The sequence below is a fragment of the Dermacentor albipictus genome, chromosome 7 (genome assembly GCF_038994185.2).
Source record: "Dermacentor albipictus isolate Rhodes 1998 colony chromosome 7, USDA_Dalb.pri_finalv2, whole genome shotgun sequence".
Lineage (NCBI taxonomy): Eukaryota > Metazoa > Arthropoda > Arachnida > Ixodida > Ixodidae > Dermacentor > Dermacentor albipictus.
In genome coordinates this window covers 67,704,470-67,716,930 of record NC_091827.1, presented here as the reverse complement: position 1 = coordinate 67,716,930, position 12,461 = coordinate 67,704,470, and the positions used below count along the sequence as shown (strand labels likewise).

The 12,461-nt window shown below is 45.1% G+C and overlaps 1 protein-coding gene across 5 annotated transcripts in view; it reads left to right on the top strand.

The window, feature by feature from the left end:
• LOC139048006 (uncharacterized) overlaps positions 1-12,461 on the top strand; it is a 331,798-nt gene that overhangs the window by 309,200 nt on the left and 10,137 nt on the right. For all 5 annotated transcript variants that reach the window (XR_011507430.1, XR_011507433.1, XR_011507432.1 and 2 more), the window contains one exon: positions 10,887-11,117. The gene's annotated coding sequence lies outside the window, so the exon portion shown is untranslated. The remainder of the gene's footprint in view (positions 1-10,886; positions 11,118-12,461) is intronic.

Here is a 12,461-nt window from a genome sequence, read left to right as displayed (position 1 = left end):
CAATGTTCCGTGGTTGGCGGTTGACTTTCACCGCCAGCTTACAAGGTCCCGTACTCTCGTGTAACCGATTGGGGGGGTGCGTTCCGGATGCCAGAAGAAAATGTTTCAGGTTAGTATAGAAGAACTTCGATACATACCTAGTGATCACAAACTTTTGAGACCTTGATTTGACATTTTTGCGCTAAAATAAATATTTTACCAATTTTTTTTTCCATCCCGGGCTTTTCCGGAGGTTCTGAAGATAGGCAATGGGTGACAATGCGGCAGTTCGCAGCATTGAAAACATCCCTAAGGAGCATTCGAGACTGAAAATAATGCTTTTGCGTACACGCTGTAAAGATGTTTTGTTGTTGTTCTGGTTGTTGTATGTGGCAAAGTCAGTGTCAAGCAGACGCTTCCATTTATTTCTCATTTTTTATGGAACAAGGGTTAACCTGGTGTAATTTACCTACCTTGAGTACATTATAATAGATTATAGTAGATATGTACAGCTGGCGTCATCGATTCCTTCGGTTACCGTAGTTTCCCCTTGTTAAGCTCGGTGGTGTGTGGCTTGCATAAAATGCCAGAAGTGACCTTTTGCTGGAAGTCCGTGACTTCCAGCAAAACTTGTGCAATTTGAAAACTCTCCTATCGCGGTAATCCCGCACTGCTCTCCAGACAGCACACGAGGTGTAACATCTGAACAAGACCTAGATTTGAGCGAAATTCAGTTCGTGGAGGTTCAGAAAGAACAATACGGTACGAATGTCCAACTAATTAGGATCCGACAAGATAACAATGAAATCAACACCGAACACCTCGTCTTGACTTTGTGCACATGGCACATGTGCCGAGGTCGCGTCAGGTGTGCAAAATATCTGCTGACATAATTTTCCGCTCTGAAGCGCCCACCAATAAACACCGTCACTATGGCAGCACAAATATTATATTGGAATGTGAGTGGTCTCCTCCACAATCTCCATGACGTTAAAGGACTGCCATATAAACATAATCCAAAGGTGCTGTGTGTTCAAGAGACCCATCGAAATTCTGCTCCCAAGAAGGTTCTTCGGAGATTACACCATTTTCCGAAAAGACCGTGGCGAGGCTCAAGACTCATACGGCGGTGTAGCGATCGTTGCAGACAAGTGTGTTGCTTGTCATCATGTAGCACTTGGGAGAGCCCTTGAAAGCAGTGTTAGTGCGGGAAGTTATTCCTAACAATTTCGTTACTGTGTGTTCCATATACATACCATTTAACTACCAACTCATGAAAACACATTTCTGTGATGTCATAGATCAACCGCCTAAGCGCTACATACTCGTGGGGGATTTTAACGTTCACAACATTTTGTGCAGAGACCCCGTTGTTACACAAGAGGTCGCCTCATTGAACATTTTCCCCTGACGCCCGGTGCATGCCTGTTTTATAAAAAGGAGCCCACTTATTTCAACTTCCAACATAACTTGTATTCATCGATATAGATCAAGCAATCGGTTCTGCCTCACTTTTGCCTGACCTGGATTTGAATGTCACCTACAATACTTTTGTAACTGACCACAATCCTCTCACATCATTCCTAATACCACAGCACAACAACCCTCCCCATATTCACGGGTAGAAGTCGGTACCGGCTGACTGGGAGAATTTTGGAAAATAAACTTATCTTCCACGAGATTTTACAAACAATTTTACTATAGATGATGCTGTAGAATATTGTACCGCTTTCATTTTTGATAAAGGTTAGCAGTTAATCCCACAAACGAAGGGAGTTTGATTTAAAGTGCATGTTCCCTGGTAGACCGAGGACTGCAGAGATGCACAAAAGAGGTACAAAAAGCTTGGCGCCCAGTGCGTAGATCGCCAAATGCAAAAAATGTTATCGCATTTAAGCACACTACAACGCAGGCAAAGTGAACACGATGTCAGGCAAAGTGATGAAGCTGGGTGAGGTTTCTCTCGGGCGAAATTTCATGCACACAGAACGCGAAAGTGTGGAATGGTGTAACAAAGCTAAAAGGGCCACAGACTCATGGTTGCCTCTGGTGAACGACTAAGGGAATACCTTAGAAGACCAGGCATACTCTCTTGGGGAGCACTTCGGACGTGTGCCAAGCTTGATACATTATTCAACATCCTACCTGAAATACAAAGAAAGAGGAATGTAACGCATTCGTACGTAAATGCCGGCAGAACGAACGATATAACCGTCATTTCAGTATTACCCAGTTGAGAGCTGCCTTGACCAGATGCAAGAGCTCTGCTCCCGGACCTGACAAAACCATGTATGAAAGGAATAAAAACGTGCACGCTGATACACAACTGACACTGCACGAACTTTTCTACACTATTTGGGCTGCTCGATGCCTTCCAGTCACATTGGAGGAAGCTAATGTTATTCCAGTTCGGAAGTGGGGTTAAGAACCTTATTCGGCGGCAAGTCCCCACCCGATGGTTCTCAGAAGTTGCATTTGTAAGCGTTCTGAAAAAAAAAATTCATCGTCGTCTTCCATATTTCCTGGATGCAACAAAATGCTACGTCATTATCAATGTGATTTTGGAGTAATGCCGTCCACATATCACCATCTCGTGCCCATCGAAGCGAACATTCGACACGCATTAGTAGATAATTAACTCTTTTTATCTTAATCTTATCTTACCTTAAGACGTGCAGCGGTGGCGTAGAGGTAGAACACCTGCCTCGCGTGCAAGAGGGCCGTGGTTCGAATCCCGGTGCCGGCAATTTTCCACCAGATTAAAAAAAAATCCGCGTGTTGATAAAATTGCGCAAACAGGCCTGGAGTGTGGCCTGATCCCGGTGACCAGAACCGGTAACGCACTCCCTCACCAGAGCAGGATTGGCCACCCTGGTGCAGTATTGGCCACAACCTCCTATATGAACAACACAATCAAACCCCGGCCCTCAGTCCCCAGCAGCTGTGAAGCAACTGACCACGGCGGTGGTCAGACCTGCGACGCAGCAGAGGGTGCTAAGAATCATGGCTCCGGACAGGCCGCCATTGGAATATGAACTTGGCAACGTTTAACGCTAGAACTTTATCTAGTGAGGTGAGTCTAGCAGTGCTATTGGAGGAATTAGAGGGCAGTAAATGGGATATCATAGGGCTCAGTGAAGTTAGGAGGCCAAAAGAAGCATATACAGTGCTAAAAAGCGGGCACGTCCTGTGCTACCGGGGCTTAGCGGAGAGAAGAGAACTAGGCGTCGGATTCCTGATTAATAAGAATATAGCTGGTAACATACAGGAATTCTATAGCATTAACGATAGGGTGGCAGGTCTTGTTGTAAAACTGAATAAGAGTTACAAAATGAAGATTGCACAGGTCTACGCCCCTACATCCAGTCATGATGACCAGGAAGTCGAAAGCTTCTACGAAGACGTGGATTCGGCGATGGGTAGAGTGAAAACTAAATACACTCTATTAATGGGCGACTTCAATGCCAAGGTAGGCAAGAAGCAGGATGGAGACAAGGCAGTGGGGGATTATGGCATAGGCACTAGGAATATCAGGGGAGAGATATTAGTAGAGTTTGCGGAACAGAATGAAATGAGGATAACGAATACCTTCTTCCGCAAGCGGGATAGCCGAAAGTGGACGTGGAGGAGCCCGAACGGCGAGACTAGAAATGAAATACACTTCGTACTCTGCGCTAACCCTGGCATCATACAAGATGAGGACGTGCTCGGCAAGGTGCGCTGCAGTGACCACAGGATGATAAGAACTAGAATTAGCCTAGACCTGAGAAGGGAACGGAAGAAACTAGTACATAAGAAGCCGATCAATGAGTTAACGGTAAGAGGGAAAATGGAGGCATTCCAGATCAAGCTACAGAACAGGTATTCAGCTTTAACTCAAGAAGAGGACCGTAGTGTTGAAGCACTGAACGACAATTTTGTGGGCATCATTAAGGAGTGTGCAATGGAAGTGGGTGGTAATTCCGTTAGGCGGGATACCTGTAAACTATGGCAGGAGACGAAAAATCTGATCAAGAAACGCCAATGTATGAAAGCCTCTAACCCTACAGCTAGAATAGAACTGGCAGTACATTCGAAGGTAATCAACAAGCGTAAGACAGCTGACATAAGGAAGTATAATATGGATAGAATTGAACATGCTCTCAGGAACGGAGGAAGCCTAAAAACAGTGAAGAAGAAACTATGAATCGGCAAGAATCAGATGTATGCGTTAAGAGACAAAGCCGGCAATATCATTACTAATATGGATGAGATAGTTCAAGTGGCTGAGGAGTTCTATAGAGATTTATACAGTACCAGTGGCACCCACTACGATAATGGAAGAGAAAATAGTCTAGAGGAATTCGAAATCCCACAGGTAACGCCGGAAGAAGTAAAGAAAGCCTTAGGAGATATGCAAAAGGGGAAGGTAGCTGGGGAGGATCAGGTAACAGCAGATTTGTTGAAGAATGGTGGGCAGATTTTTCTAGAGAAACTGGCCACCCTGTATACGCAATGCCTCATAACGTCGAGGGTACCGGAATCTTGGAAAAACGCTAACATAATTCTAATCCATAAGAAAGGGGATGCCCAAAGACTTGAAAAATTATAGACCGATCAGCTTGCTGTCAGTTGCCTACAAAGTATTTCCTAAGGTAATCGCAAATAGAATCAGGAACACCTTAGACTTCTGTCAACCAAAGGACCAGGCAGGATTCCGTAAAGGCTACTCAACAATAGACCATATTCACACTATCAATCAGGTTATAGAGAAATGTGCGGAATACAACCAACCCTTATATATAGCTTTCATTGATTACGAGAAAGCATTTGATTCTGTCGAAACCTCAGCAGTCAAGGAGGCATTACGGAATCAGGGTGTAGACGCGCCGTATGTAAATATGCTGAAAGATACCTATAGCGGCTCCACAGCCACCGTAGTCCTCTATAAAGAAAGCAACAAACTCCCAATAAAGAAAGGCGTCAGGAAGGGAGGTACGATCTTTCCAATGCTATTCACAACGTCTTTACAGGAGGTAATCAGAGACCTGGATTGCGAAGAAATGGGGATAAAAGTTAATGGACAATACCTTAGTAACTTGCGATTCGCTGATGATATTGCCTTGCTTAGTAACTCAGGGGAGCAACTGCAATGCATGCTCACTGACCTCGAGAGGCAAAGCAGAAGAGTGGTTCTAAAAATTAATCTGCAGAAAACTAAAGTAATGTTTAACAGTCTCGGAAGAGAACAGTAATTTACAATAGGCAGCGAGGCACGGGAAGTCGTAAGGGAATACATCTACTTAGGGCAGGTAGTGACTGCGAATCCGGATCATGAGACGGAAATAATCAGATGAATAAGAATGGGCTGGGGTGCGTTTGGCAGGCATTCTCAGATCGTGAACAGCAGGTTACCATTATCCCTCCAGAAAAAAGTGTATAATAGCTGTGTCTTACCAGTACTCACCTACGGGGCAGAAACCTGGAGGCTGACGAAAAGGGTTCTACTCAAATTGAGGACGACGCAACGAGTTATGGAAATAAGAATGATAGGGGTAACGTTAAGGGATAAGAAAAGAGCAGATTGGGTGAGGGAACAAACGCGAGGTAATGACATCTTAGTTGAAAACAAGAAAAAGAAATGGGCATGGGCAGGACATGTAAAGAGGAGGGAACATAACCGATGGTCAGTAAGGGTTACGGACTGGATTCCAAGGGAAGGGAAGCGTAACAGGGGGCGGCAGAAAGTTAGGTGGGCGGATGAGATTAAGAAGTTTGCAGGGATGGCATGGCCGCAATTAGTACATGACCGGGGTTGTTGGAGAAATATGGGAGAGGCCTTTGCCCTGCAGTGGGCGTTACAAGGCTGATGATGATGGTGATGATCCTAATTTATCGATATGGAAAAAAGCGTGCGGCACAACGCCGCGTTAAGGAACCCTGCGAGACCTGTCACCAATGGGCAGCCGCGGGAGCATGCTCAATGTAATAGAAAGCTACTTGGCCGATCGTACTTTTCGCGTCAAAATCGACAATGTGTTGCGTCCCTTCCCGAAAGAAACTGATGTACCCTAGGAAGGCGGGCTGAGCTGTACGCTTTCATCGGGAATATGAACGCGCTCCCAGCTTCACTACCATCAGTCATTTTTTATTCCTTCTATGTTCACGATGTACAAATAGGAGTGAAATCCTGTAATCTTAGTGCGCGAGAGGCAGCTTCAGTATGGCTTGAACAAGTTGTCTAAGTGGGCAGGTCACCATCGACCTGCAGTCGGAGAGCCTTTCTGTGTTGCGTATGCGGAGTCTCAGCGACAAAGTGGGGGTGCCACTCCTTGAACATCGTCTTATCCCTCCAGCGAAGCTGTTACCACCGTGGCAGTGGGAGCTCATAGAATGTGGCACATTTGTTCACATCACTAAGCACACCCCAGAGGAACATATTGAGATGCATTTCCGTGAACTTCAGGCAAAATGCTCGTGCTACGAGTGTCACACTGACGTAACCAGATGACATGCTGGTGTGTTTGATGCAGCAGTAGGTCCATGCTTCTCGGAGTATGATGTTCTGAATCCGTAAAAAGTATCTTTGCTTTTGACGCCTATGCACCATTGTCGGCTGTAGTGTAGATTAAACAAATAAATATACAAAAGGCAATTATATTTGCAGATTTGCTATGCTTGTCAAAGCTTTATTGTGTCTGCGAAGACATAGCAATCCCGTAGTCACTGGTGTATTCTCGTTTCTGTGCACGATGTATGCGTATAGCCAGCATGTCGTTTTATGCTGGGTGCCCAGCCATAGAGGTATTGCGGGTAATATGGTTGCAGACAAACTTGCTAGGTCCACAACAAAGAAGCCTTTGAATCTTCTGTAGCTATTTATGCTACAGACTTGCAGTTATTTTTATGGAAAAAGTTTAGCCATTTTTGCCAATCCATCTGGGACAAAAGTACCGTGAAAAAGCTCATTTTAATCAAGCCACGTGTAGATAATTGGCCGTCCAATTGGCCATAGCAACAGCGTGATGAACAGATGTCCTATTTTGTTGTTTGAGAATAGGGCACACATATGGGCAACTAGCGATGAACCTCCAATTTGTGTTTGATGTAGCGAGTAGCTGAACGTACTGCATGTCTTGCTGGAGTGGCTGGAGGCAGAAGCTGAGAGAATAAAGCACTTTCCTTCAGCTTATCAGCAGCATACTCATCTCCATCCAACAATGTTTCTTGGTGCGGAACCGTCTTTCACTTCGAAAGCTGCTTTAAATTATCTAAATGAAGTTGTGTTGCATGCTTTTAGCCCACAAGATTCGTAGCGCATCCTCCCACCAGAGGCTTCTGCTTCAGTAGCAGAGATAGCAGAGTTTGGTGGAGTACGCGCCTCCAGGTGCTTGCGCTGCTTGCCCGTTCACGAGGTATCAGTGCTATCGACATTGACTCTTTTCAGTATTTCAATAAATTCAAACCATATCTCTCGTGTCAATAGCACACTTTACCAGGCATTGTCATTATTTTAACAAGCATATACTTTACGCACTTTACAACAACAATTTTTTGGCCTCTCACAGCTAGGCTACATCTATACATTTACCATTTGTTATTGACCAAAGCATCTAATACATCAGACCATTGATTGGCGCTCCTTCGCCATTTTTGTCTCTTGCGCCATAGAACAGCCTTTATCATATTATAAATTACAGAACTGTAAATATTTTAGAAAGAGCTTTCGTAAACCCATTCGCGCCTTCATTGTAGCGCCAGAAAGTATATATATCCTTACGAGAGGAGCTCCAACGAGCGAGGCCTGTCTCAGAAGATTGTGAAGTGAGTCATCAGCAAAAGTGGGTCAATGAGAATGGAAAATGAATCGAAACAGATACAGCGAGTTGGAATTTATATGTAGCGAAGCTGGGTTTAGTGCACATGGGTACATACACACAAACTCGCGCAACACACACACACGCTCACAAACGCGCGCAAACAAGCGCGGGGGAACACACCTTGATTGACGGACGCCCTGAGCGCATCATGCTCTAAAAGGCAACATACGCGCACGTACGTGGTGGAATGCGAATCCATTCTATCCGCAAGAAGCGTTCACGTCATTGCAATGCAGCCGCGTATGCGCGGAGGCTACTGGTGCTGCGAGGAAGCCAGCGGAGTGCGCGGCGTGCTCGCTCCGTTCCGATTGGTTGGCCAATTCTTCAAGGATAAAGCAAGGCCACAGCCACGCTCACGAAACCTCCTGAGCTTCGCAAAGAAAAGATTCGCTTTTAAAAAAGTACGCTTGCTGGCAGCAGCCAGGGGCAGCAACAGAAGAAATGGCAAGAAAACAAGGTAACAAACAAAACCACAAATGAGCGAGCAGGCACTTGGGAGTATCCCTGACATAAGTACGAAAAGTAATAATTGAAATAAGAAATCCAAACGTTTCGAAAAAGGAAAGGGAGTTTTAGAGTCCGTAAATAAAATAATTTTTTTTCGGCGCCAAATTCTTTCATAAGTTTTCTCCATTGACAAGGCGGCGACGCACTTTTAAAATTACTTTGGAAAAGGTCACTCAGAAAACCAGTCCGAGGGCGGGGTTTGCTTCAGGTAACAAGTATCGAAAGAAAACGGGCCTTGGCTCCAATATGAGTGGATGGTTCCGATTGTCCCTTTGTTATGTAATTTTCCGAAGGTACGTCGTCGTAAAGCGTAGGTACGGGGTCTGGCCCAAAAGACTACGCAGTGAACCAGTAATGAAATGGAAGTGAGTGTAGCTATGGTGCAGCTCTCCACTCCAAAAATCCGGCACGTTAACCTCTTGTATCTGCCGGGCTGCTACAAATTACAAGGCAGAATTTTATGTGCGCACTTTGTGCAACCACTTTTACTGCCATAGCAAACATATGGACACTCTAGGCGCATTTCTGCCGTCGGCGTCACCGTGAGGCTCCGCATAAAGTCCAAGTGTGATAATATCGTCGCCGCTCCGTGTGCTGTACGTGCGAGTGACACCCTGCTGCTCAATCTCGCGCCCACAAGCGTGGAGTCGCACGCGACGTTCTTGAGAGAGGCGGGGAGTAAGGGTGCGTTTTAATCTGAGCGGGCCTGGTGGTCCAGCCCGCCCACCCAGGCCGCTTATCTTGAAATCCATCTGCGACGGGGACAGAGTCCGCCACCACTGTGTCTTCACGGCTTACTTCGTGTTGATGCAAGACGCAGCACGAGCACTAATTCGCTCGCTGCTGCTACCGCGCTTCCTTAGTCCAGCGTTTGACATTGAGTTTCTGCGGCCATCGAGTGATGTGTTCTTATTCACGTGTGCACGCGTGGTACAAATGCATAATAATTTATTTCGGCGTACTATGTTTACAAGTTTATACGGCCGATAAAAGTACTGCCGATACTTCGTATTGCTCTCCACTAATTTGCCTTCGCAATCAATGCATCGCCTTTCGGCAAAACTGCTCCTTTATTTTATTTTCACGTCGAAATGGACATCGGCGTAGAGTCGTCAAAAAGCCTCGTGTGGATATAAAAACATGTCGATGGCGCGCATGTCTTCTCTTGTGTTAAATGACCGCCTAATTGCTGTTAGAATTATATCAGATGCATTTGTTTTGTGTGAGTTGTGGATTCACAGAATTTTGAGAGACGCTTTGGAAATGAAAAATATTTATGCCAGAATGGTGACGGAACTGCAGAAGGAGAGGAAGCGATGGAATTGTTGTATTCATGAGAAAACTTCCTACCAAAGCGATAAATTCTTGGAAGGTTTCGTCATCGTGGAGGAAACAGAATTGGGTAAATCGAGCTGAAGTAGCAAACTAATAAGTTGAAAATGGTATATGAGCTGAGGACAAAGGAAGTAAAGTGCACGGGTGAATAGTTGAAGAATATAGGGTTTTGAATATGTTTTTTTTTGTTTTTTGTTCCCATATGCATCTGCACTATGAATTTGTACGTTTAAGGTCAAACTGTCGATGCTCCTTTCTACGTTAAGGTATTGAGGTCCTAGGTTAAGATCGTGTGCGTCATGTGCGACCAAACTTGTTGAAAGCGAAGTGCTTGATCCCGTACACCGCAACCAATGCCTCTGCGCATTCTGCACTGATAGTGCGTGAGTGTTTGGCCCACAGTTCCATCACTGTGCTGGATGTTGGAACACCCTCAATGATTGCTTAATTTAAACCCCCTGCGCCTTTTTCTAAATTGTATAGTCTTCTTTGGCTATTCGACAACATTTGGCTGGGTATGTTTTACGATGGTGGCCAGACTTGGGGAAGTGATGACGAAAGAATAGGCCGAGGGAAAGGGCGTGTGCTCTCGGGCAACTAAGTTGCGAGGAGGGTTAGCGGTGGCCGTCATGCGTGAACTCTAGCATAACAGAGTCCCATTTAGATGGGCAGAAAAATACACCCCGAGAATCTTGTGCTCGGTGACTATTTCTATGTGCTGGTATTGAAAAATGAATGAAATCAACGGAGGAACTGCTTTATTTTGAGCACAGAAAATAACTACTTTGGATTTGGTTGGGTTTACTTTGACTTTATTTACTCTAGTCCATGCCGATAGTTTAGTAAGGATATCATTGCATTTTGGCTCTAGTGTGCTAATATTACTCCCAGAAATAAGTAAGGTGCTATCATCAGCATAAATTACAAATTTTATTGTGGTGTCGATAGTTATAATATCATTGATTAAAGTATTAAATAAAAGGGGCTCCAATATACTTCCATGTGGCGAGTCACATGCAATTGGTAAGAATGGTGATCTTTGTTAATATACACGCACTGGTACCTATTTTCTAAGTAACATTTAACTACAGCCAAAGCTGTACCACGAATTCCGTAGGATGAAAGATTTTCGCAGTCGCTGTTGCCCACAAGGGAAGCAGCGACAGCGAAAAGTGCAAGTTTCAATCGTCTCTTATTTGTGCGCAGATTCCAACAGTCAACCACTCCTTCACCCTCGCCTGCTACCCTCACCTGCAAGCCACACCATCACCAGTTACACGTGCGGGCTCTGCAGCTGCGCGTACCGACCTTCCGGAACAGTGAAGCCGCCCTTCCGGTGGCCGCTGCTATAAAGCCAAGCCGGCATCAACGCATCGCCACAAGGGCATCAGCGACGGCGAAAAGTGCAAGCTTCAATCGTCTCTTATTTGTGTACAGGTTAGTTCTAACACTATTGAGTTTTCTTTCCATCTTGTAATACTTTTCCGCTGTCACTGCTGCTGCTCTGATTGCAACTTTTTTATCGATAATGCCGCCCTGTTCCGAATTAGTTTTATCTTAGGATCATTCTACTTGCCAAGTATGTAATTCTCAGTGTTGGTCCTGTTTGTTACACCTGCCACATGCAATATGTCGATTAAAGAGGCCGACCTTCTCAAATTCAAAAGTGAAATAAGGCAAGAGCTTAAAATGTTTCGCGAATCACTAGAGAAGGATTTGCGCAATGACATTAGGGATTTAAAAGCTGAACAGAGGAATCTTGTGCAGAGCCTTGACTTTGCTTACGGCCGTATCGATGAACTAAAGCAAAAACTGGAATCAGAAAACTTGAAAAAAGAATGTTTTGCAACAGAAAATGAAGCCCTCCGCAAAAAATGTCTAGCAGCAGAAAGTAAAATTTAAGATCTCTAAGATCGTATCGTGTCTTCAGAGCAGTACTCGCGAAGGGCAAAGATCCAAATTCAAGGCGTCATTCAGAAAGAAATTGAAAGCATGATAGATTTGCTTGTTAGGATTGGCAGTGCTGTGGAAGAACCGATAACAGTAAGTGACATTGAAGCCTGCCATCGAGTGCCCATATGAAAGGCTGATAAGACCAAAAGCATTGTCGTGCTGTTCAAGGCCCTGTCAGGATTGGGGGCTCAATCCCATCGTCCGTGGTCCTTTGCCAAGATTGGAGTACGGCATGAATTCGAAGGTAGCTGGCCCATGCCGTCGTCCAACTTATTTACGCTGAGATCGTTGATGAAGTGAAGAACTGTTTCTCATCGAGAACGAGGAAAAGGGTTTATTTACAGAAATTAAATGAGTCTAACATGACTGCTTGAGAAAAAGAGTATCAGTCCAACATGACTGCATGAGAGAAGTGACTCAGTCTAACATGACTGCTCAAGAGAAGTGTCTCAGTCTAACATGACTGCTCAAGAGAAGTCAGTTCAGCATTCGCACAACCACAGTTTTTATACACTCGATCCGCCGGCCATACGAGGCGGCGACTGTTCGTTTACTCATCACCAACTCGCTGCTGCTCTGCAGATCAGTTTACAGACACAAAGGCACACACATTCCGATGCCCAAACGACGGCGTTGGAGGGGTGCCGTTCCGGGAATTATCGGTGCCGATCGAGGGTAGCTCGTTGTTTTGCGTCACGCCGAAACGTGAGACGCACCAAAATACGTCATTCCCAGAGCAGCTTGTCCATGCGTGTCAAATCAGCTCCGCGTTGGGGAACTCCGGAATCATTGTTCACACACCGAACTAGTTCCGTCACAATGTCGATG